Source organism: Plectropomus leopardus, chromosome 12 (genome assembly GCF_008729295.1).
Source record: "Plectropomus leopardus isolate mb chromosome 12, YSFRI_Pleo_2.0, whole genome shotgun sequence".
Lineage (NCBI taxonomy): Eukaryota > Metazoa > Chordata > Actinopteri > Perciformes > Serranidae > Plectropomus > Plectropomus leopardus.
In genome coordinates this window covers 23,110,241-23,116,353 of record NC_056474.1, presented here as the reverse complement: position 1 = coordinate 23,116,353, position 6,113 = coordinate 23,110,241, and positions in this window count along the sequence as shown.

Here is a 6,113-nt window from a genome sequence, read left to right as displayed (position 1 = left end):
CATCAGGCATTGTACTGTCTTGTCCCTCACACTCACTTTTCACTTCAGCAGTCTGTTTGTCTGCACTGCCCTCAGGTGTTTCTCCTGTAATGGCTTCCTTCTCTCCTAATTCTACTTCCTTAGTTTCACTAACACTCTGTTCCTCTGTGACTTGGAGGTCTGCTGGCACATCAGTTGCTAATACTGTGGATGCGCTCTCCTCTGCAGCTCCATTCGCTGGTATGCTCTCAGCAGGATCAACTGCGCACAAATTGTCCATGTTTTGTGCCTGAGCGTTGTCTGTCTTTTCACCCCCTCCCACATTTTCCTGTGTCGCTGAATGCTGCTCCCTTGTGTCAGCACACAGATCGGACCCTGACTGATTCAAACTTGAGTCCTTTGGCTCCTCTGTTTTTATATCTTCTGCTGGACTTTCTAGCGCAGTGCATTGTGGTGGACTGCCATTTTGATTGGTCGAGCTGTCTGAGCTGTTCTCCTCATGAAGTGGAGGCAATGGGCCCTGTCTCATCTGATTTTCAAGCTCTCTTTTACAAATAGGGCACTCTTCCTCTGATTCAGCACTGAGATCTTGAAGAGTATCTGCGTCATTAGGTTTAAAATTGCCTGCGGACGCTTTATTGACATCCGTCGGGTCTCTAGAGTGACGCAAAGTCTGGCATATGTCCTCATAATCAGGAGGACTAGTGAGTGTAGAGGCATCCTGCATGGGCTGTCTATCTGCCCATGGCACCTCCGCTGCTGCGGTGTGCGTTGTTGGACTGAAGTCACAAAGTGGTGTCTCTATAGGCTCATCTGGCAGGTCTAGTTTTACCGTCCTGCCATCGTTGCTCCGTCTGCGTGATAGATGTGCAACAACCCTGTATTCTCTGAAGCCTGTCTCCCGAGGTGGGACGGGGAGCTCCTCCCTAAGCTGCTTGCTGAAGGTTACCGACTTTGTAGCAGGCCTGGAAAAGGCGCTCTTGACTTCCCTGTATTCTGGGTCAACAGACCAGCTTACTGCACTGCGCCTAAGGCTGCTGGGCTTGTTGAGAGGTTCTGATGTCAACCGGATTTTGATTCGCTCAGGGATTTGAACAGAACCATTTGGGACTTTATTGCTGGCAGTGCCTAGCTCCAAGATGTCTTTGTAGGCCTCATTGAGGTCCTCTATGCACTTATCAACACTGGGCTGTTTGCTGCTCTGCTGCTGCTGTTGCTCCTGGACTTCTTTTTTAATGGTCTCCAACTCTTTAACAGCATCCCATGGACGCTGGCTGGCCGGTTTCAGCAGGAACGGTTCAAATGCTTCCTGCCCACTGTTTGCTGCTGGTTTGGTCTCCTCCACATTTCCTGAGGGTGGTACTGCTGGCTGCTGAGCTGTGCTCTTGTTCAGCTGGTTGGAGAAGGTGGCGGTCAGGGAGAAGGCGCTGTTGCTTGACAGTTTCAGGCTCTTTACTCCCTTTATAGGAAAACTAAAGGCAGTTCCCACTACACCGCCACTATCAGGAGGGACTTCAGTGCCAGGAGGGACAGGGTCTTGTTGTGCTTCCTTGTTTTCAGAGGCTGGTTTTTGGGCCTCTGGGCTAGTTTGTGTCTCCTGGTCTCGATACTGGTTTGCAGGCCAGGTTCCCGACAGTTTCATCTCCTTGTAATGGTTTATCTTAGGGGGTCTACAAGGTACTTTTTTAAACATTTTGCTGCTTGCTCTACTACTTGTTTTGCTGCTCGCTATGCTACCAGTTAGTGCTTGCAGCTCAGCTTCAGCTGAAGATGTGCTTTGGAGACTTTGGTTTGTTAAATGGCCAGTTTTGTTGTCACTAGGACTATCCGCTGGATCTGGTGACTTCTCATTGTTGTTATTTTGATCACGGATTGTCCCAGTGAGCTGCGGAGTAACAGGGACAGACACCAAACAAAAAATTGTCTCACTAAGTCTCTTTTTTAAATTCTTGGATTTGTCTTTCTCTGGTGGTTCAGGTGGTTCCACCTTTTTTACTTCTGTCACAGTTTCAGAGACACCCTGGTCAGCCGGCTTGCATGGGGGAGGTGGTGGTTTACCCAGAATAGATGAAGGAAAAAACTGACTACGGTTTTGTTCAGGACCTACACTGTCACTTTTTTTGTTTAATCCCCTGCTGCACCATCGATTACTGCTTTCGTTGTCATTGAGAGCTGTTTTGCGGCTTTCAGTATTGAGAGCTGGCCCCTGTTGGGGAGGAAAGGCACTATCATGTGTAGATTGTCCTAAAATTTTAGCGGGCGCTATCTCTTTGTTGATGTTACGGATCTTGTCTGAGTCAGTGAGAGAACTTCCGCTAGGCCCTCCTGAGATTTGCTTCACTCTTGGGTCTTCAGTGGGTAATTGACGGGCATGACCTGGTTGTTCTTCATGTCCAGAGTATACCTGTTTTCGATAGGACACACCACGATCTCCATAATGTTCCAGCCATGAACCTGCCTGTCTGTAAAACCACCTTCCAGGATCGGAGTGGGGCATCTGCAGCGCCTCCGCCCTCCATCTAAGGTTTGCCATTTCATTGCGGTTGATTGAAACTGCTCTTGGGGGTAGGGCTCTTCTGTAAGATGGGGGTGGGATGTAGCCAGGGGGCTCCATTCCAGAGATGGCAGAGTGTTGTGCGTAATAGTCTTGTCTCAGCTCCCCACCCCTTGGATAGTAGACAGGCCTTTCTTTTTGTTTGGCACCCTGCTCTATAGCAAGCATTTCTGCGCTACCCCTAGTCTGCTGGTGAATCTCATATGATGGTGGCTTTAAAGGCCTGCTGAACCTGGGCTTTGGTAAAAGTGCAACTTGGCTGCTTGGCCCTGCATTCCTACCCCACCGGTCCCTGACAACAGCACCACTATAGATATACCTACTATAGGGCCCAGAGAAGACAGTGCTGCTTATCCTCTGTTGTCTATCAGGTAGGCTAGGCCGAGATGGAATGAGCTCTCTGCCAGTGGTCCCATCAGGTGACAAAACTCTGGGGAGAGACTGAGACTTTGCTTTAGTTCTAGGGTGAAAAAAACCCTCAGGTGTCCTCAGGCGGTACTGTTCCTGAGCCCACCTTTCCCCGTCCCCATCCGACAGCTGCCTTCCCAGGCCCACAGCAGGCCTCCACTCCTCCGTACCGAGGCTCTGGCACTTCCTCTCCCCGGTCACCCTTAGCTGACCAGGGGCTGCGTCCAGGTCCCTTAGCCAGGAAATGTCCTCCCATAGCTGCTGCGCGTGCCTCTCTGCTCTGTGTTCCTCTGCTGCAATCAGGGCCTGTGGCCTCCATGCACCAGCAGAGGCCCTCAGCTCCCTCCCATCAGCATAGTCCAAGAGGATGCTGAAGTCCTGGCCTCGCCTCCGCCAGTAGGAAACATCCCTCTCCTCATGGCTCAGCGGTTCTGAATAAGTCAAACTGGGAACATCATAGAACCTATAAATACAGAAAAGTTCAGAGTGAATAAGATATTTAAAGATTCACAGAATGAAAGTCATGTGGACTCTAGATCTAAGTTGAGACATGACACAATCTATCTGGGTGTAGTTAAAGAAGTGAGTGACATCTTACATGTCATTAGATTTAGACACAAAGACAAACAGAGAATAGTGTCTGAAAGGAAATGTTCTTTTAAATATTCTGACTATATGATTGAGTTTGTTAGTATTGCATGGCTTAAAAGAAAAACACTAAAAGAAACTATTAGTATATTGATACTTAAAACTATCAGTAATAATCAGAAAATGAGAATTATGTCAGTCCCTATGATAATATAATAAAGCAGCACTACCCATTTAAGATTTGATAGTTGCGTCCATGCCAGTCTCAAGCATGTGTTTTGGCTTGGCTGTATTGGCTTTCCAACGCTACTTAATCAAGGAGAGCCAGCACATATGAGACAGAAGTGCTTAAGTCAGCGGCTCCCAAGTCCCTTGAAGAAACCATGAAATTGTGATGCTACTGCAATATGATCTGCATATTAAATTGTGCTGACCTTATCTTGAAAGCTGGTCATCTGGACAGCTACTTTGGCTCTTAAGGAAAGTCTAGCAAAAACATTCCATCACCTGATCTGATAGCAGAAGTACCTCTTTGCCTCTGATCATCTAACTCAATTGGAAAGATCAAACTGTACTCTTTTGGAAATACCATATGACCTACCAATAAACAATAAACTTTAAAAGCAATCTGCTACTCTATGTCACAATAAAACATAATTAAAACACTTTTTTTTAAACGCTAGCTGAATTTAACATAAAATGGCAAGTCTGTGACGAGTGGCTGTTGGCAGTTTCAAAGCAGTGGTTCCACTGTAGTGTGATAAAGCAGTGCCGCCTGGAGATAATTTTAGTTATGGGTCCAAATTTACCTCTTAGGTGCAGGATAAGGCTGTAATGCATGTTGCACTGCTAAAACAATTATCTTAGAAAAAGCATACTTAATCATAACAGATTGGGTCTAACAAACAGAGCATCACTTCTTTGTGTTCAAAGAGGGTCATTTTGTTGAATTACTCTGTAATTTTAATTTTCTCAAGCAGTCATGGTAATTTTCTTGATATGGTGGAAAAGCACTGCTGAATGAAGCTAAGAAACTCTGTGATATCCATGAATATCCGTAGGTCATCTGTCACATCCAGGCATGTTTTAAGCCACCCTGATGACAGTCAGTCACAATGGAAAACGGGAGCGTGGGTTTGAAATCCTTGTTTGAAATTCAAATGTATCCATCAGGTCTTTCAAATAAAATAAATCGATAATTGTATTTTCTCAGGATAGATGTTTCATATTAATGATACAGCCTCATAATACCACAATTTGCAGTTAGCAGTTCCATAAAAAACTAAGAAAAATCCAACCATAAAAAAATCATATATAGATATTACTCTATACATTTGTAAAATATCCAGTCTAATAAATAATAAAAGGGAACTCAGAATGAATTACAATAACCCTTCTCAAGAGCCTCATCTTATATCTGCACTGCACTACATTACTGTGTTAGTCACTGTACTCATTCATTTAAGCAGCAAAGTCAATGGATCATCCTCAGCAGCATATGCTACTGTATGGCTGAGGGGAGCCGCGCTGTGCACACTTGCCCAGCAACATGCTTACATCACAGAGCACGTGCTGGGCGTGATTCAGTGTGCCAGTGTTTACAGTGGAGTGATTACGCGCCTGTCTTGAGGCATGTTCAGTCCTCCTCAGTTTGCTCACTGTCTAGTGCTGCTGTTTACATCTGCCTGCCTGGTGGAGGCTGTAGAGAGGATACCAGCGCATGGGTGGGCTCCATGGAGACGCAAGCCGCCTTTCTGCACAAGCATGTAAACAACTCAAACGAATGCAAAGGCACCTTTCATAATTCCTCATATCCCAGCATAAGATATGTCAGTGGTGCTGCTGCAGCCACAGTGTTCTGCAGCTCTGGAAGGAGGGGAAAGGGAAGAGGAGGGGAAAAAAAAACCCTGCGCAGTGCAGACTCAGTTTTGCATGCAATACCGAAGGGCCCCAGTGAGAAGGGGGGGAGAGGAAAAAAAGGGAAGGTAAAGGGTGTGGGGGATCGCAAAAGAGAGGGAAAAAAAATAAAAAAACACTCACCCACTATCTGTGGCGAGAGAATCACCCAAGGGCTGAGCGTCACCTAGGATACCGATGCCGACTTCTTTTCTCCTTTGGATCCTTTCCCCGCTCTCGTTTTCTGTGGCGGGGTAGCCCTTCACCAGTGCCTGCCTGCTACCATAGATGCCTGTGATAGATGCCCCCCGGTCTGCCTCATACCCGTTCAGTGTCCCCCGGCCAGCTCTGTTGTCCACAAGTTCACGCTGGCAATCAGCAGGGCGCTTGTCATAAGGCGTGGCAGACGGAGGGCCGCTCTTGGGTAATTTATATCCGTGCGAAATGAGGAGGTCCTCCACACTGTACATGGTGGTGTCTCTCTCACTTCTGGGCAGGAGGGCAAAGGTGGGTGTGTTGCCTTATGCGCAGTGCTGCTGGTGGAAGCTGGAGCACGGTTGCTCAGCAGAGGCCATCACTAAGGGGAGGACAGGGGAGGGAAGAGGTAACATGTGGACAGATTATTTCTGCATGCACCTAAATCGGGGATGTTTTCAACACGCTCTGGCTGATGGCAGAAAATACAGAT